The 21,747-nt window shown below is 34.3% G+C and overlaps 1 pseudogene; it reads left to right on the forward strand.

Moving 5' to 3' along the window:
- Nucleotides 1-17,954: 17,954 nt before the first annotated feature.
- On the forward strand, nucleotides 17,955-21,081 carry LOC108993844 (annotated as a pseudogene).
- Nucleotides 21,082-21,747: the final 666 nt, after the last annotated feature.

Here is a 21,747-nt window from a genome sequence, read left to right on the forward strand (position 1 = left end):
GTATCATTTGCCTTTCATTGAGTTTGCATATAATTGGAGTGATTATTTTGGTGTAAAGAAGATTTTAGACGTGTCACGTGAACGTTTGTGGGAGTATCATTTGTCATACATTGACTTATTGCAAAACTAGTATACGAACCCCGCTTACCTGGGTTTTTAGCTTTTCAGAAATTCTCCACAACAGTACTAAACAATTGTCAATCGTCACCTATAAAAATTCATGTAACTTCAATAAATTTCCATTGAACAGATAATCTCATATTAGACCTGAAGTACCTATTTTAATTCCTCAAAAATCTAAAATTTCTCTAAATTCTAAAATACCGTCACTTCCTAAATCATCCACCTAAGGATTCTAACTACCACGGGAAATTGTCATTCTTTTTCCTGTTGAAGTAATCCACACATAATCATACCCTCTCTTATCCCACCATGCAATAATCCTTAATGGTTTGACATATCAACTCAATCTATTTAAGTACAAAACAGAATCTTAAATCAGATCAAGCATCAGTTGTGCCTAATGTCTACAACAGATCAAAATGCATGAGAAAGAATTCCAAACTTCTCCAAATATAACAGTATTACAACTCAATAAGATGTGAAATAAAAATCAATGGAAAATGAGCAAAGTCATGCCAATCAATTTCTAGATTACTCCCCACCACCTAGGCTTAGAAATTTAGTCTAACATCTTTGAATCAAAATGTTTCATCCGCTTTCATGAATCACTGAGAAAATAAAATCATCTCAAAATCAAAAGTTTGAAAACCTAAAATCCCTCGGAGAAGAAACGAAAAACACGAAGAAAAAAAGATAGATGGCGCACGGGAAAAAAAATGGAAAAAGCTTCTTACAATTGGCTGGGGGAACCCCCGGGGAATTGTCGTCCACGTGGCATAGAATAAACGGTGTCGTTTAGAAAAATGTTAAACGTTTCGTGCTTTCCCTGAAATCCCCCCTTCCCCAAGCAGGCTCATCTCTTCCTTGTCCAAGGTAACCAAAGCTTCAACTCCACTGGAGAGATCTTCAAGAATAGGAAATGATTTGGTCAAGGATAGGAGGTACACTGCTTGGAACAACACGGTGGGTTTGAATACCCCAGTTTTTTATTTGACGATGGATACTGCAGATTTCCAGAGAAGTGCTAGTACCACCTCCACCTGCGATGGATAGTGTTTTTCTCACCCAATCATACTTGTAACGTTTTCTTTCAGCTTCGCGATCTTGGGAGCACTGAGCACAAACCTCCTAGCTATGAACTTCTCGCTGGCAATTTTCAGCGATGTCGACATGCCCGAAATCTCTCTGGGTGGCAAGATTGAAGCTCCAATAAAATCTGACATTACGGTTTGGTCGAGCCACGACAAGCCGTGGTCCAGCTCTTTAAGAGAGTGAGAAGCCCAACAATGTCGGCGTAAATTTTCTATGTGATTTTGTAAGATTAATTATTCGGTATTGTTTTCGTTCTTGTTTCTTCCCGTTTTCTCGCCGTTTTATTTACTTTCCCTTCTCTGAGTTTCTATTGTTGTTTTTGCATATTCTAAAGCCGATTTGCAAAACATATTAAAATGGGTATTTTTTAGCGGCACAAAAGGGACTTTCATGGATGATCTATGTCGAATGTAAAGGTTTTGATCACTTTCCCTTCTCTGGGTTTCAATCTCGTGGGATTCCCTCATTTGACAAGGTCCTACTAAACCTCTCTGTGTGTTTCTTTCTGGATCTATCACCATTAACCCCAAGAAATGTATGGAACTCAAAGTATGCCTTGGATGGCGGGAAAGAGTTGGTCAAGAAGAGAGAGTGTGTAGGTCTTGAGATCGGCAGGAGTGGATGAACAAGTTTTTATGCAGGTTCTGGAAATGATTTCAGTCTTGATGATGATCTGAGTATTTTTGCCTTAGAGTCAATACTTTGTAATTTGGAGTTTGTTTTCTTCAATCTGAGCTTGTGAAATCTTTATTCCCTCATTTTCCTTTCGTCTTTTTTCTTTTATTTTTTTTTATATTTGCTGATGTGGTCAGCTGATTCCCCCGCGGTTGCTTGTCGCGGTTGCCTGTAGAAGAACTGAAAAAAAAAAAATTCTTGTATACTCTGCTGCGTTTCGTTCCAGCAGCGTTTTGCCTTTCCACTTTCTGCATTTCAGCCCTTGTGTTTCGCATCTTCAGTTGCGTTTTGTAACACCCCGTATTTTAGTGTATTTTTAATTGAAAGATTATTTGTTATTAATTTAAAATTTTATTCTCTTGTTTTAAAATTGATTGGATTTTTAGTGGGTTTATTTTTATGATTTTAATTTTGTAAAAATTATTCTGAAGTGCTTTCTTATAATTGATTATTGTAATACATTTAAATTGTTTTTCATATTAAATTAACGTATTGTTAGGTTTAATTATTTATTTTCATTTTAATCATTATGTTTGAATTATTTTATTTTACTTGCTGTTTTAAAATCATTTCCGTTGGATCATTTTTGTGACCCAAGATTTGGGAATTGGACCTCATTTCTTTCCCTACATTTTCTCTTTCCTCTTTTCTTTTTCTTCCTTTTTCTTTTTTCTTCCTTCTTTTCTTTCTTTTCTTTTCTTTTTCCTGGCCTCTTCCCGTGCGGCACGTCTCTCCCTTTCCTCTCTCCGTCCATTCCTTCATCCACCCAGCCCACTGCCGTGCGCCGGCTGTGATCGACACCGCCCGACCCTCCGTCCTCCCCTGCCATCGGCGACCACCACCCTGTAATCTCAGCCCCAACCGCGCCGCCGTTAGCTCCCACGCACGTCACCAAGTCGCAGCACTCCTTGCGCCGCTGCGCCGCCGTCGCGCCACCTCCGGCCACTATCTTCTCACCACATCATCCTCGACCTCCTAGCAACCCAATGGACCTAACCCCACCTCCGATCTGTCATCGGTGAAGCCCCACCATCAACATTTCCGTTTTGGGTATTTTAGCCTTCAACCACCCTCTACGCTGCCACCCACGGCCAACTATCACCACCACTAGCTTCACCGACATCCCTAAGCCCTACCCTATCAATCTCGGATCTTCGTTTGCACCTGTTCAAAAGTGGATTTTTGAGACCCACAGCCACAGTGCATTTGGCACTGTTTTGTTACTGCGTTGCCGCTTCTAGCACCTCCGTAATCTTTCAAAAATTATATTATAGCATTGTAAGTATTTCTCCTAAAGAACTTTTGAGATTTAAATGTATTTCTACGCTAATTCATATTTATTGTGAATTTATTGGTTGTGCCGGACTGAGTCCGAGGAGTAAGGGGGTCGGTTGGATTGGATGATAGAGTTGTTTGTGTGAGATTGGTTTATGCTATGAAATTTGTTGGCTGTTTCGGGTTTGAATATTGGTGTTTTGAGTTTGATGATGGTCCTGGTGAATATTGGAGATTTTTAGGAAGTGATGATATATTTTAGGATTATAAGGGTTTTAAGTTTTGAGATATTAAAATAGGTTATTATAAAAGTTTAGGATTAAATATCGAAATCTGTGAATGATTGAAAACTTATGGAAATTATGTAATTATTTTTATAGGTGACGATTTATATTCGACTCGACATTTTGAGAAAAATTCTGAAAAGCTAAGTTGTCCTGGTAAGCGGGGTTCCTATGCTAGGCCTTAAACGAATTATTGAGACTGAGGTTGATTTTCTGAAAACTTTGCATATTTTTATGATGAAATGAGAAGTTAGGAAAAACAAAACCAACCTCGGTCGTTTATTTGCATACTCATGAAATCAGTGTGGAAAAGGAAAAATATGTTCTGACATGCATTGTGTAGACATGAGCTAAATTCTATCATGTGTTTTTCTGAAATCTGGAAAAGGGAGCGATATTGAGAATATGAAAAATTGTGCATTTATTTAGAAAAATGTTCTGGCTTTTGTTGTTAGTGTGTGTAAACTGTCTAATTCTGTTTTGGTACTCTATATTATTTTGATATAATATTTGAAAACCTTTGGCATGGTCTACTGGTATTTGTATCTGACTCTGTCTCTGCTCTGCTATGCTCTGCTCTGTTATGCTCTGCTCTGTTTGGGTTGGTACCAACTTCTCTGTCTCTGATTGAACCCACTTTGGAAACAAAGTGGTTTTATTGTGGTCTTTCCTGTGTGCACACTCGGGGCTCCGAGAAGAATAAAGGAAAGATTTCACCTCTGTCTCTGCCTGGTTTGCCCACCGGGGAGCACAACCCTACCACGGGGGTGAAACATGGTCTCTGCTCTGTGTGATGCTTTGTTTTGATCTGATGATGATACTCAGTTTATGTTATGCCAAAGTATTATGGGTTTTACATGTCTTAAATCCATCGCTCTGTTACTTTTGAAAATATGTTATGTTCTGCATGATAACTCTGGAAAATATTTTGTTCTGTATGCTATACTTTATAAATGCTCATGTTTGCACGCTAGCATATGTCCTATGCTTACTGAGTTGTTGATAACTCACTCCTTATCTTCATAATATTTTTTAGATGATGTGGATAGTCCAACTGAGGACCTGGATTAGATTGGTGAGCATGATTAAGCTGGGAGAGGATGTTAGAAGAAGGAATTCTGATGTTCTTTAGTTTTAATGTCTTTTAGATTTAATTATATCTTGGGCTTGAGTTTAGTAAGACTTATGAAAGTATTAGTTTGGTTTGTTATGACTACCGGGAGATTTTGGACTCCTTAGTTTATTTTGCTGCAGTAACGACTTTGTAGAGTTTTCAATGTGGTTATTTAGAGTACATGAGATTGAGTTTTACTAATAAAGTTTTGGAGTTTTATTTTAGTTGTGTTGGGAAACATGTTCTTAAGTGACATGTAGTAATTCTCCAGGCCAACCGGGTTTGGGGCGTTTCACGTTTCGCGTCTCCAGCCTCCAATCCAGGTTCGTGCCACATCTCCTTGCCAGTGGGCGTCGCTCTGCACCAGCGTTAAAGCCACGCAGCGTTGAAGCTACTGCATTGACTTCTACTCCATTATAACTATAAACAATTAGTTGCGTGCAATATATATGTTATATATTATATATATAATATATATACATATATGTTATATATTATATATGTTATATATTATATATATAACATATAAACCATCAGCAGTTTATAACCACCATCTGTATTAGTGCTTAGACTTCATCACTCACATCATCTGTAGATACCATTTATCTTGAGGTTTCATATAACATAGAAAAGTACAAAGTTGTCGCCGTGTTGCCTTGTTGCCTTGTTTCCATCCATATTTGCGATATCCAAAAAGAAATGAAGTCATATAAACAGAATTGTGGTTATCATGTAGACAAGAAATAAGGCTTGAGTGTATAATGTGATGAGTATAAGTATTATACTCATATCATCTCATAGCATCACATAGGGACAAATATACGTACAACCATTTTGAACCATACGAAATTAAATGAACAATTTCTAAGATGTCTAAATACTGAGGTAATTAGTATAAAAAATATATCTTTGATACAAGGGAGTCCTTCAAAGCAGAAACCTAGGAGCCTTACTAAATTCCTGTGCTGAAGCCTGGCAACTAATAAGATCTCGTTCTTAAATTCTTGATCACCTTGTTTCGAACTCCTAGAAAACCTTTTCACAGCTATTTCTTGTCCATTTGGAAACTTGCCCTGAATAGAGATTTATTCATGTAAAATGACTCCTGTCTGGCCTCCAGTAATTCAAGTTACAGATAATTCATGACATAGCAAGTGTATCATATGATCATATTGTTCATAAATTACCTTGTAAACAGTACCGAATCCACCTTGCCCAAGTTTGTTTACATCGGAAAAGTTGTCTGTAGCAACTCTAATCGTGCTGAAGTCGAATTGCAAGGATTCAGTGCTGTTAATTTTATCCACTGTGGAAAGATAAGTCCATAGCTTAAAGATCAGTGAGCAATTTATGTGCATAAAACATCAGCTTAATTCATCGTTAGTACAACAGAGAATTTGATGTCATTCTTGTTCTCACCTGCACTGCCTAGAACTAAACCAGCATATATATGCCAAAAAGTGAAACATCATGTCTGAGTTTCCTCAGTGTCTCAGTTTTCTTACGATTTCCATATTTAAGATAAACCAAATCCTTAACAGTTACGAAACAACGAACCAATTTTAAACTTACTTTCAACTTTCTTCCTTTGCTTCCTTATCCTTAAATAGATACAGGTGCAGATGCAGAAGATTAAGATCGTGGAAACAACAGCCGCCACGACTATAATGATAGTTCGTGAAGAGTTACTTCCCTTTCCGGCTGAAACCAGAATTCGATCAGTTCTGAATCAATGATTTCGAGGAAACAACATTAATATAGGTATAGTTTTGGAATGTAGGAAGCTGTGCTCCTCCTCGGGGGGCGTCTGGACTAGGTGCATGGGTGATGAAGGATGATAGAAGCGGAAGAAAAGAAGAGAGAACCTTTACTGTGTGGCTTGTAGTGTGAGTGAGAGTTTGACCCACAAGTAAGGAAAAGTGTTAAGATATGAGATAAATAATAAAATCTACCTCTTTTTATTAGTTTAAGCATTTGAGACAAATTGTGATTTTACAAATTTCAAAAAAGTTGTGGCTGCCAATACTTAGTTCCTTCGTAAGCCTGATTGCTTTGACATCATATTTGTTGATATAATATGGCTAATATTCTTTGCATTTCTGAAATGTTGCTTTCAGGTCTGTTCATGCTGCATTTTGTTTTCTTCTTATTTTTGCCACTTTTTATGTAATCTAATTATCCACACTAATGCAATCGTTAAAAATGTACTTGCAAACCGTAATGGGACAGAAGAAAGTAAAGACCTCTCTGTTTTAGAACCGTAAATTAGACTATTCCCTTTAGTCTCACTTATAGACAAAAAACTTTGCTCCTTGTACTGTATTAAGTTTTGGCTTTCCATTTATTCTTCCTATGTAATTTAGGCTGTCATATGCCTATATGTATCTTCATCATATCCGAGTTATATCTTCCAAACGTTTCTTGTTTTGCCATATTTGCCAGTCTATTCTCGAAATTATATGGAAACTAATTTCTCAATTAATGTAGGAAATCTTTCTTATCCAGAGTTGTTGAGGAGAGTGGAAATGCTCCTTTCTTGTTCTGTTTCATTTGGACAATTTCCCCTGCTTAGAGAAACTTTAATTCTCTTTTGTGCTGAAGAGAATTTTTTAGGTCTTTGGCATCTTGATTCTTCTATTGTACCAACCAATTAGTGAAAACTTGGATAATTTGTTTACTTACAGTGAGCTCGCTATGGAATCTGGGCTCATTATCTACTTATAAAAAAGAAATATGGGCTCATTGTCATCAGATTATGGGTTTTTTCCCATCAGGCATGAATTTTGTAAACTTTTTTGTAGATGATGGAGATATCCCTAGCTAATGTAATGGGAAATGTGGGATTAGTGGTTTCCTGCTAGTGTTATGGGAAATTGGAGAAGAACAGGACAGTAGATGCACTGATGGTTCTTGCTCTAACTTCCAAAGAACCGCTAGTCATCCATGTAAATATGGACAGGTTATCAAGAAGACAAGTTCATGTTACTCTCTAGTTTCAAAGCATTTAAGGTGACAAAAACATTTTGGATTTTTATTTGTCATTTATGCAATGACATAAATGTGTTGAGATGGATACTTTACTCCATGGTTCTAAAAAGGGGAATTCTCTGGAACTCGGAAAAAAAATTGAAATGAAATTTATAACAATGGATGTTAGCAAACCATAGACATCTCTCTGGAGGACTAGAGAAATAAGGAATGGATAGGGGTCTAGTTGGTTTTGTTAGTTACCTTTCTGGTGTTGCTCAAATAGCTTTTTGGGAAGTTATTATTCAAGTTTTGAATTTTCTGGAAACTTTTCTGGTCATAGTTATCTCTCTTGCTGTCCCAGGTTTTTTTTCACTACAAATATGTATCCTGTTTTATGATAATTGAAATTCTTGTTTCATTCCTTATGAATTTGCTTATATTTCACTAGCTTTCATAGACAGCCAATTAAGTCTGCAATAAAATTTTCTCCTCGTGTTTGGGGCTGGGGTCCCTGAAGTGTGCCTCGATAATCTTATTGAATATTTATTTCATTTAGGGCTGTGCATAATTGGGCCTAAGCCCGACCCGTCCGGTAGAACTGACTTCTCCAACCCGTGAGAGACGGGTTCATCGGGTCATATGAATGATGCCAGGTTTGAGTAAAAATAACCCGTCGAATCCGTCCAAACCGACTTTGCATCTGAAGACGAAATCACTTCTGAAGACGAAGACGAAGACACTCCTCTCCACTGCGGAAACCCTAGTCACTGTCGCTGTTCTCCGTCTCCTTTCGTCGTCGCCAGTCACAGCGGTCATCGCAGAGGTTCGTTCTCTCTCTCTCTCTCTCGGTAAGATTTAAGTTTTGGAACTTTGTTTGGTGCTCTGTGTGTTCTCTGTTTGATCGTCGGAAACCCTACTTTTCTTTATGCGGTGATTGTCGTTGTCTTTGTTTATCCATAATTTCTTTTATGGGTTTGCTCTAATATGCTATAATTTCTGTTGACAATAAAATCCCTTAAAAAATCGCAAGTGAATAGAGAAGTGTTGACTCAGTTCTCATATGATGGCCATGCTATATCCATTCACATCTTATATTTTTCCTTTTTGTCCTTCAATGCATGGTCTCCCATCTGTTTACTTCATTCCCCTATTTTCAGAGGGCTCCCTCCATATGGGCATTTTCAGTAGACATTGATGATAAACACTAGAAGATTGTAAACAAGAGAATTTAGAATTAGAATGTAGACATGAAGAGTATGCTTGGCATTATTTGTTCCCATCAAAGTGACCACTGATGTGTACCCAACTCTGCTGGCATAGAGCACTTTTAGTGATCATGGATAATAGTATTATCATAATACACTAGATGGGAACGTGGTCAGTGTTGTGATTTAATTATTTGGGTTGACCATATCAAAGTGATCTAAAATGCATAGGCAGCTTAGGTGGAAATATGTGTAGAAGATTAATATAATCATGTTTGATTTGTTAATTAGTTGGAATTGATGGAATCCCACTAACTATACACTAAACTTCTAAAGTACCTACCGAATCTATATTCCTACTTTAATTAACCCATTGAGGCTCTTAAGCTTTTTAATTAAAGCTCTGTTATTAAATAGAGTCTAATTTACGCATCAGGAGGAGTTCAATTCTTTTGTTGTTATTCTTTGCATTGATTCATTGTGTTGATTTGAAGTTCAATTCTTGTAATGCTTGTGTTGTTATTCAGATTGTTTATCTTTATAGTCAATCTATCCTGTTTTCTCTTTACCTCTAGTAGTCCCTCCTCTTTTATCTTTTATTATTTATTTATATATAGTTTATCCTGCTTGATTGTTTGATTTCCTTTTCCTGAGATATATTCTGCAGTTAAAATCCTCCAGTGTTTTTTGCCCTTGAATATGGTGTTGACCAAACTCCATTTTGGTGAATCTATTTTCTTGAATGTCATATTTCAATGATGAATATTCTGCTTCTGGACGTGACTTTTCCTTATTGTTTATGTTATATGATGAGTTGTAGAGGATATCTGAGCATAATAAATGTAATAGGAAGAAGTAACAAACTAACCAAACAACTGGAAGAACATCGTAATTTGTGCGGCTACTGCAAATGAGGGTAAGAATTATTATATATTGGTTCGTAAATAAAGATGTTGGTATTAACATTGTTACAACTAAATATTGGTTTTAATGCAATCTGGTTTTATTTGCAGTCTGAGAGTACTGATGGTGATAATTAGGTTGATTTTTTCAAAAAGGTGAGGTGGTCGAAGAAGATGGGCATGTTTGTAACTCCCATGCCGGAAGCAAAATATGAGAGTGTGTTCCTATTTTGTTATGAAATGTATCTATTTTTTTCTTACAGTTTTCTGAAGCTAAAATGTGATTTTTGCTCCCTTGATTAGAGTCTAAAAAACTTTTTGTAGTCTAACATTTTGTTGATGCTTGTCAGATTGGGGGGAATGGAATGGTCTTGTAACACCCTGATCCAATCTTGCTCGAATTTTATTTTATTTTTATTTGTTTATTTTTAGTTCATTTTATTTTATTTTATTTTATTTTAATTTCTTCGCACGTTATTTTTTTTCTTTCCGCACGTTTTATCCTTTCTGTCTATATTTCTCTTTCACCCGTTAGTTCTTCCGTCCACTCCATGCATGCACACACACGACTCAGCTTTCACTCCCACACACGTCTCCCTCATTTCTCTAGGGTTTTTTTTTTTTTTATCGCCAATATATATATAGATACGTGCCTGCATGTTAGTTTACCAAGAATAGTGTTACGATTCCACATTGACTAAGTATGGAATTAGTTGATAGTTTATAAGCCCCTAGGCACCATTCCCTTGTAAGTTAGTTTTTAAGGGTAAGTTCTACCTAGTGGGTTCATAACAAATGGTATCAGAGCTACCCCACATCTAAGGCCATATTGCGACGGTTGCAATCGTGCGGCACGGGGGGTGATGCCGGCATGGCAGTGTTCGCCCGGAGCTAGGAAAAGACCTAGCGCACAGTCAGCCCGTGTGAGCGCCGGGACCGCCGTGGACGTCGGTTGCGGAGTGTGGTGGTTGTTACGATCCCACATTGACTAAGTATGAGATTAGTTGATGGTTTATAAGCCCCTAGGCACCCTTCCCTTGTAAGCTAGTTTTCAAGAGTGAGTTCTACCTAGTGGGTTCATAACAAATAGCCGCTAAAACTACCACGGCAATCTCCACCCACGCACGCAAAAAAGAGAAGTAAATGTCGTCATTGCATGTCGGTGAAGCTAGAATTTCTTGTATAATGGCTGTGAGCTCTACACCTCATGTAACCCATTATTTGTGCAGTATCCAAAAGGGATTCTGTTATATGCAGACGACGTTCATTGCGCATGTCGTCATTGCATGAACAATTTAGAACAAGGTGCTCCAAAAGCAACAACCATGAAATATGTCTCATCGGAATAGCGCATCATCAAGGGGGAGAGCAGATAACTCATCCTTTGTGTTACAAGTCATGCAATAACAGTTTGAGCAGTTGAACTAGGTGTTGGGTGAAGTGAGGGATATGATGGACCATCAAGAAGTAGCGATTAGAAATCTACAAGGTGGGAGGGATAGGAGGAGACGTGAGTCTAGTGTTAAAAATGGGTATAAAAAAGAAGAGTATGGTGATGCTCTTGTTACTAGGCGTGCGCTCAATACACAAATTAAGATGGATGATACAGAGCAGGAAAGTGAGAACATTTTTCATACTAGATGCCACATCAACAACAAGGTATGTAGTATGATTATTGATTTGAAGAGTTGTATTAATTTGGCTAGCACTACTTTAGTTGAGAAATTGAATTTACGTACCTTGAAACACCCTAGACCATATATGTTGCAGTGGTTGAGTGATTGTGGAGAGATTAGGGTAAATAAGCAAGTGCTAGTTTTTTTTTCAATTGGAAAATACCAGGATATGGTCCTTTGTGATGTAGTGCCTATGCATACTGGTCATATTTTGTTGGGGAAGCCATGGCAGTATGATAGGAATGTGATCCATGATGGGTTAAGGAACATGTATAGTTTTGAAAAGGATGGAAAAACAATCAAACTTGCTCCTTTAACTCCAACACAGGTCCATGGGGACCAATTGAAACTGAAAAGTGAGGTTGCTCAAAAAAGAAAGAGTGAAAATGAGAGTGATAAAAAAATAAATAGTAAAAGTGAGAGTGATCAAAAAAGAAAAAGTGAAAAAGGAGATTGAGCAAAAAAGCAAGAGTGAAAGTGAGATCGAGCTGAAAAGCAAGAGTGAAGGTGAGAGTGAAAGTGAGATTGAGCTGAAAAACAAGAGTGAATGTGAGATTGAGAAAAAAAGAAATAGTGAGTCCGAAATGGAGAAAGAGAGAAAAATGAGAAATAAAAAAGATGAGGGTCAGATATATGAATAATTTTTTGTGACTACTGTGTGGCTTAAATATTTGAAGGCCATGTAGGCTTCCCTCCTGTAGTACTCCCCTATTTGTAAACTACATAATGTATTTTCATTGCTTTGATTGACTGGTTAACTCAGTGGAAATTAAGATGTGTAAAACTAGTATTACTTCTGTTATATAAATATATGGGTGAATTGTATTTTTGGTTGAAGTTGTTCAGGTGCTGGTTTTTGTGCAAGAGTATCCTTCTTGTAACTATTTATGATATCTTGCTCAATTTGTTGTTTTTTAATTTAAATGATTGAAATTTTGGTATTTCTGATTAGAACAATTCATGGAGAAAGAGTTGTGTCTCAAAACTTTGTCTACATGATGTATTAGTGAGAAAATACCTTTTAAGAAGAGTTGAGGAACTGGAAATATATAGGTACCTTCCACAATATCAAAAAAGTATTTCGCACAACATAAACTCCTGGGAAAATGCTGGTTATGGACGTTGTATGTTCATGGGAATTATACTTTTTTCGACGAAAGTAGTTCATGGGATTACCAGCACTCTACCATCTCATTTCGTGACAATTAGTCTTCGTTTTCACCTATATAGACGATTGATGCTTGTGTAAAAAATATTCTCTCGACGAAAGTTGGTCATTGCAACAACGGAATCCCACCACATCATTTCATGGTAATTAGTCTTCTTTTTTACCTATACGAATAATTAGTGCTTATGTCAAAAATATTTTTCCGATAAAAATTGGTCATGACAACAATTGAATTCCACCACCTCATTTCATGGCAAATGTCTTTATTTTCACGAAATTTGTTGCACAGGGTGACATATTTGCGGCCAAATTTGGATGATTTCTACATCGATCTCGTCATGGGAAACATTGCTTTTTCCGCAATATAGTGTTTTGACTCGCGGGAAATGACCAGGTGTCATGCATTAATGACGTCAGTAATATGATTACTCGGCGCGCATGGTCATTTCTTTTGGTTGTTCGGGAGTTGTGCTTCACATAGAGACGTTTCATGAGTACTGTATATTTCTTCTATCTATTAGATTTCAAGAACCCAACTCTTTTTTATTCCCCTAATTTTCTCCTAAACAATTTCAATTCCGAGCCAGCTTTGTTGGCTGCGAATACGCGCGACTTGATGCAGATCAACATATAATATGTAATCCCAAAACATCATGATCATGTGCATATTATATGTACTGGCCGGGCTTCATGAGTACTCTTGATCCTTTTTTGGTTTAAGATCAAACCCAATAAACATCATGAGCATATAAAAGCATCATTCCCCCATAAAGTAATTACTAAAAGAAAAAAAAAACTTTTCTAGTGGAAGTTTGTGAGCACAAGGGTACGTATATAATAAAAGATGCTGCGAAGGCAATTAGGGATGGAAATGTTATTAGGGAAAAGACTATAGGCTGCCCACATGATGTAGTAGTCGATCGGAGTAAAAGTTTGTGATTCATGTTTTCATGTTATTTCATGCATATATAGTAGTTCAGACTATTGGTTCGATCAGTACGCACTAGATTTTTGGGGATGAGACTAGGTATATATGGCTAAATGGCCATGCATGCATACGGCTGGGTCTCCAAGTTCTTTGGCCTGCAGATTGCACAAATGTTTAGAAAGAAATAAGCTGCTGCTTGTTGGGCTAGCTTTCCTATATATATATCAAAATGGACTGCACTCATGATCATCATCGATCGTGAACTTAAAATCATGTGCAGTTGATTGCAGATCGGCCAGTTAATGTACCATTAACGCGTTTAACATTCTAACCAAACTTCAACTTCTTTTCTTTTACCTATTGGTTTGTCCTAAAAGGTGGCATGGATAATTAGTAGTACTACGTACTAACGCATTAGATAAATCTCCAAGCTGTGTACTTCTTGGATTCAAGGTTTTTAAAAAAAAAAAGGCAATTTCACTTTCATTTCCTCTTTTCTTTTCTTTTTAGTTTGTAATACCTTCGACGTTTAATCTTAGAAAGATTTGAAATAGAACTTAAATATATAATATATATATATATATATATATATATATATATTATTTGGCTTATTAACATGTGTTATACGCGCATAAAACTGCATGCATGCAATCGTGTTTAATGTATTTGCAGAAATCATGTGTTCAATTCCATTCAACAGATCATCATGCAGGCCTGAAATTTATATCATTATGATCTTCTTTCTAATTGGGCTTGAATATTAATGATTATCGTCACTTGTTTATAACACAAATTAACAAAAAATTTCCTGGCCCGTACCTAAGATCCAAGTTGCAGACTTGCAGTTTATAAACAAATGATTTCCATCCCCTTAAGCTTCAAAAGAATCCTAGTATATATGAATGAATGAACAAACAAAGTCAAATTTCAGAAGATCTCGGCCAGCTTGCTCCCTCCAATCTAGGATCATTGTATGTCATTAGCGACATTTCTAATACCTACTTCCTTAAATTAAGTGGTTATTTTATACCCTAGCTATTATATCTATTATAGAAAACAAGACAATGCCATGCACATGCCCTTTGCATATCCTATTAGTTTATTAATAATATGTACACATGGTTGATCATTCATGTTCATTTTCTGAGGTTAAGAAGCTCGATCCAATTATCGAGAGTATGCAAGTAGTGGTTGTCTCTATTTGAAAAAGTATATAATCTTTTTTCTTTCACCTTCTTGCCCTAGCTGATCTCCCCCCAGCTCCCTTTCTCACTCAGTACTCCAACTATATATAAACCATTTTAAATTTATTATTTCCATTATTATCATGTCTATAATACCATAATTTATTATTAATTCACTATGTTCTATATATACAGTGCTGGAGATCAGAGCTAGCAGGTTAAAAGGGAGATCATGTAGAGGCAGTGACAGGCACCTCTGTCGACGCTTAATTGAGCAGATGCATGAGGACTCAATTATTGTTTTCTAGCTATATATCCTCGTTAGTATTTTACAGGAGTTGTAATTTAGAGCACAACTGATCATATATTTGACACTTCTATGATCTGGATGTTTGATATTTCTTTCAAAAAATGGACCTGCACGACGATCGAGAGTGGTTGTGACCTTTAATTGCATGGTTACAATTAAGTGCGTAAGCATAGTTCGATCGATGCGTGTTAACGTTGTCGGACAGGCGCAATATTCTCTTTGGAGCAGTACTAGTGGAACAAACGTTTGTGGATGACTATTTACTGGGTCGTAAGAAACTACAAGGAGAGGAAACAGGACGCATCTCTAGAGAGAGAGAGAGAGAGAGAGAGGGATTTTGGAATGAGATCACATATATCAAATCAATATAGGATCTATACAACTTAGTCTACTTTCCTACATTAATTAATTATATATGTAATCTACTAATCTATTAGTAGAAATGTTTTAGACACAATGAGATTATATTAAAATAAATCACAAATTGATATGATACACAATAATTTTTTTATAACTATAACAGACAGTCTTGCACATGAATGGATAGTGTACATGAAAACTACTTTTTTGAAAAAAGATAAAAGTAATTACGCTTATCACAAATAAAAATAGTAATATTCAATTCGAGATTTAATATGCATCAATCCCTATTTACTCTCACATCCATATTTATAACTTTTTTATAGAGTGTGAGAATACTTTTCTTAAGATATGAGAATATTTTGTATAAAGTGTGAGATGATAAATAATAATTGTTGAGAATAATTTTTCATTAAACTCTTAATTTTTTTTTTTTTTTTGGTTTCCCTTCAATTCTGTAGCTATGGATTATCTTAAGCTATTTTCGGACATTAATCCTGCTTATTATCCCGTCCAGATAATATTTCAATATCATAGAAAGTCATTGCAGTACTGAGTCTGGCCCGACTTCCTTTACTAACAACTTTAGAATTACCTACTAACAAATTGACTGAGGCTGTGTTTGGATAACTAAGTATCTTCAACACTTTCTAAGTATTTTCATACTTTTAAAAATATTTCACATACCAAACAACTTCAAATATTCTTAATGGGACCCACAAACTCACTTCAATCTCTATTCATAACTATTCACAAATATTCTATAATACTTATAACCATTATATATAAATAAAAAATAAAATCATTATAATATATAAATAAAAAATAAAATCATTATAATATATAAATAAAAAATAAAATCATTATAATATATAAACAAAAAATAAAATCATTATAATATATAAATAAAAATAAAATCGCTATAATATATAAATAAAAAATAAAATTATTATAATATATAAATAAAAAATAAATCACTATAATATATAAATAAAAAATAACATCATTATAATATACAAATAAAAATAAAATCATTATAATATATAAATAAAAAATAAAATCACTATAATATATAAATAAAAAATAAATCACTATAATATATAAATAAAAAATATTTATCACCATTATATATAAATAAAAAATAAAATCGCTATAATATATAAATAAAAAATAAAATCACTGTAATATATAAATAAAAAATAAAATCACTATAATATATAAATAAAAAAATAAAATCACTATAATATATAAATAAAAAATAAAATCACTATAATATTTATCACTATTAAATATAAATAAAAAATAAAATCATTATAATATATAAATAAAAAATAAAATCACTATAATTTATAAATAAAAAATAAAATCACTATAATATATAAATAAAAAATAAAATCACTATAATATTTATCACTATTAAATATAAATAAAAAATAAAATTACTATAATATTTATCACTATTAAATATAAATAAAAAATAAAATCATTATAATATATAAACAAAAAATAAAATCACTATAATATATAAATAAATAAATAAATCATTATAATATATAAATAAAATATAAATCACTATAATATATAAATAAAAAATAAAATCTCTATAATATATAAATAAAAAATAACATTATTATAATATACAAATAAAAATAAAATCATTATAATATATAAATAAAAAATAAAATCACTATAATATATAAATAAAAAATAAATCACTATAATATATAAATAAAAAATATTTATCACCATTATATATAAATAAAAAATAAAATCGCTATAATATATAAATAAAAAATAAAATCACTATAATATTTATCACTATAATATATAAATAAAAAAATAAAATTACTATAATATTTATCACTATTATATATAAATAAAAAATAAAAACACTATTATATATAAATAAAAAATAAAATACTATAATATTTATCACTATTATATATAAATTAAAAATAAAATCATAATAATATTTATCATTATTATATATAAATTAAAAATAAAATCATTATAATATTTATCATTATTATATATAAAAGTAAAATAAAATCACTACAATATTTATTAATATTAAAAAATCACTATAATAAAATTATTATAATATTTATTATTAAAAATCAAATCACTATAATATTTATGGGACCCACACATTTTTCAACTACCTACTCAAAAGTCAACAACTCAACATACTTCATACATCCAAACAACTCAAAATACTCTCAATAGGACCCACAAACTCACTCCAATCTCTACTCATAACTATTCACAAACATTCTCAACACTTCTCAACACTTTTCAACACCCAAACGTACCCTTAGTCTGATTGCCCCACAACCTACCGAAAAGGTGAAATTAGTTTTTTCAGTTTTCTTTTTTTTGTTTTTTATGTATTTTTTTAATCATTATAAATATTTTAAATAAAATAAAAAATTCATAATATTATTAAAAAAATATTTCTTTAATCACACAAATTCAGGTCAAAGCATTTCTGTTACCTACTAATCTTATTTTACAGAGTTTGACAGATTCGATTCAAAAATGGCGTCTGCAGTTCACGCTTCTCAGTAAATAAATTCGTGCATAATTTCTTGAAGGCAAAAACAGAAACCTTACCATATCCACGAAACACAAGTCACAGCATTCATTATGGTTTCTTCGAGAAGGCTTTTCTTCCTCTCCGCCATTTCCATGCTCACAGCTCTAGCCGTCGCGCAGTCTGCAGAACCCTCGTACCATTTTTGTTTATACGAAAAGGGTAACTACGCGGCTAACAGTACCTACGAGACAAATCTCAATCAACTCCTCTCCTCCATTGTATCCTCCGACACGGGTAGTAACTCTGGCTTCTACAATTCCTCGTATGGCCAAAACCCGACCAAGTACATGCAATCGGGCTTTGTAGAGGCGATGTTGACTCAGATGTCTGTCGTGATTGTCTCAACAACGCTAAGTCACTTCTCCCACAGCGCTGTCCCAATCAAAAGGAGGCAATTGTGTGGTATGACTACTGTATGTTTCGCTACTCAAATCGCTCAATTTATGGCGTCATGGAAACTTCTCCTCCATTATTTCTGTTGAACACCCAAAACGTATCGGCCAATTATGTAGAGCAGTTCAATGCTGTTCTGAGGACCTTGATTGAAAACCTGACTAGTCAAGCTAAAGATGGTGGTTCTCTCCGCAAGTTTGCTGCAAATAGCGCGAGCGCAACCGAGTTTAAAACGTTATATGCACTTGTGCAGTGCACGCCTGATTTGTCTATGGACGACTGCGAAGGTTGCTTACGCGGGGCTATGGAAGCCATCCCACAATGTTGTAACGGGAAGATAGGTGGGAGAGTCGTTAGACCCAGCTGTAATATCAGGTTTGAGACGAATCCCTTCTTTAACTCTACAACTGACGCGTCAGCACCACCAGCCTATAACACTCCTATAACAGGTAATACAGAATTCATTTCTCATATGTATATATATTTATATATATATATATATGCCATCATGAACATTAATATAACTTGACAGTGGAAGAAACTCTCAATTCGATGCATTTCCCTCATTTTGATCCCATGATGCAGATATCTTCGTTTAGTAAATCTATCTCTGATCGATGTGGATGTTAGTAAAGTTGTAATAAATAATTTGTAAATAGTAAAGAATTATTTATAAATAATAATAAAATAATTTAAGAATATCTCTTAGCAGGAAGCAAGGGGAATAGTATGTCTCGGACAGTCATCATTATAGTTGTAACAATTAATGTTGCTTCTGTGATACTACTCATCATCACCATCTGCATCTATAGAGGAGTGTGGAGGTGGCCATGGGTGAAACCTCAAAGTAAGTACAAGTTCAGTTGTACTCTTAATATTTTATATGGTAAGGTTTATTACTTACTGTCTCAAAACCAATTAATGTGATACCATCGCCTCATTAAAAGAAGAGTTTTGTTATTAATTATTTTTATACAGTACATATTATATATATATATTTTTATTATTTTTAAACTTAATAAATTATTGTACATATCATTCATTTATTATATATTTAATAATAATAATAATAAATCTGATGTATAGTAAAGATGATTGAATGAATAAAATTTTTCCTTAGCGCATATTTTGAATAATTTTCAAGTCATTTAATTATCTGTTGGCTTTCTCGAATTAGGTGAACCTGGGGATGTAGAAATAGGAAGCGTGGAGTCCTTGCAGTTCGACTTCGACACAATAAAAGTTGCTACGGATAACTTTTCTGAAGAAAATAAGCTGGGGCAAGGTGGTTTCGGTGTTGTTTACAAGGTAATCAATGGATATATTCTTGAAATTAAAGGGTATCATTATTATTTGGTCAAAACATGTTAATTTCTCAAGTACTCCTCCATTAATTAATGATGATTATATGCACTTTATTAATTCTTTTATTTTATCAGGGTACTCTTCCGAATGGGCAAGCTATAGCTGTGAAAAGACTGTCAACAGATCCGATCAAGGGGATTCAGAATTTAAGAACGAAGTCCTGTTGGTGGCCAAGCTTCAACATCGCAACTTAGTTAGGCTCCAGGGCTTCCGCTTGCAAAGAAATGAAAGGCTTTTAGTTTACGATTTTGTGCCAAATACAAGCCTCGATCACTTCCTTTTTGGTATGCTACTTTATGCAGCTTCTGTTTTCATTTCACATTGTATTCATGATCGATATTTCTTTTGGCCTACAAGTTTTGTTGAAATATATATATAATTTTTACATGTAGATCCCATCAAGCGTGCACATTTGGATTGGGAAAGGCGTTACAAAATCATAGGAGGCATTGCTCGAGGGATGCTTTACCTTCACGAAGATTCTCGACTTCGTATTATTCATCGTGATCTTAAAGCCAGCAATATCCTTCTGGATGGGGACATGAATCCGAAAATATCAGATTTTGGCATGGCAAGATTGTTTTCGTTAGATCAAACTCAAGCAAATACAACTAGAATTGTGGGGACCAGGTAAGTATCATAGAAAATGGCTAGCTTCGGTTTCCAAACCAAGACTTAGCATGTTCCTAATACCGACTTATTGAAACTAAAACTATTGCCATTCAAGCAAAACTAATGCATTGATGTCAATGTGCAGCGGATATATGGCTCCAGAATATGCCATGTTTGGAAAATTTTCACTGAAGTCCGATGTCTTTAGCTTTGGTGTGCTAGTACTCGAGATAGTGAGTGGACAAAGGAACCATTGCTTTCTAAATGGTGAAAATGTGGAGGATCTTTTAAGCTATGTAAGTACGCTTAGACTTTGGTACATTTCCCTTTTCAATCCTGCAAGCGTGCATGCGACAATGAGAAAAATAAGTATTTGTGATTGATTATTTACGATGATAACAATTATTTAAGATAAACACAGACTCATCGACAAAAAATAATCATTTTTGCTGGTCACAAATATATAGTTTTATTGTAGCGCGGCTTTTGAAATGGCTAATTTTTATGATGTTGGCTGATTTTTGTCATATTTTGCAGGTGTGGAGAAATTGGATGGAGAAGACTGCTTTAGATATTGTAGATTCCAAAATGAGTTCTGGTTCAACAAGTGAAATGATGACATGCATCCACATTGGGTTACTATGTGTTCAGGAAAATGCAGATGACAGACCAACCATGGCTTCAATCGATCTCATGCTTGATAGACATTCCACCACACTTCCAGTACCCTCACAGCCTGCATTTTTTATGAACAGTACTAGTAGCATTAAATCTGAGATGTCATCTAAATGGGAGCATAGCATAGGCGTAACAGAGTCAGATGAGAGATCCAAGCGCAGCTCTGTCTAAACCGCAGCAAATGAGGCTTCAAATACTGAGCTCTATCCTCGATCACTAGCATTTTGAACTGAAATATTACTATGGCGCTCCATGATCGGTGATCCTGTATGTGCTCCATGTCGTGTTGAATCCATTGTAGCCAGACCCAGCCCCTCTCCAAGTCTGAAACCAATACAGTTTAACTGTGGCGGGAAGTCTGTTTTTGTGGTTGTTTCTGTCTGTAAAGTGAGCCTTCCGGCCATTCGTATGTAAGTAGTTGTGTTTCTTTCTTCCTAGGCTTGTTTAGTTGTGTTTTTTTTGTTTATTATAGGCCTGTTTTAGAAGTTGGTTTGGTTTGGTTGTTTTAGTGTTTTAGTGTTTTGAAATTGAGTTTTAGAAAAAAAAAAGAAAAAATTGAATAAAAATATTTTTTTAAAGAAGTGTTGTATTAGAGTTTGCAAGAGTGGACAGAAACAATCAAAAAGTTGTTTGAATATATTTTTTTAAAATTTTTTGTTTTTGTTTTGTAGTTTATAAAAGTTGTATTGATTTTTGTATTTGAATAATGATTAACTAACGATTATATGAAAATCTAATATAAAAAAAAAAAAAATTGTATTTAGATACTATTTGAGAATGAAGTTAAGAAAAAAAAATGAAGAAAACTGTTTGACAAATTTTGAGAACACCTTAATT

This window comes from Juglans regia, chromosome 12 (assembly GCF_001411555.2).
Source record: "Juglans regia cultivar Chandler chromosome 12, Walnut 2.0, whole genome shotgun sequence".
Classification (NCBI taxonomy): Eukaryota; Viridiplantae; Streptophyta; class Magnoliopsida; order Fagales; family Juglandaceae; genus Juglans; species Juglans regia.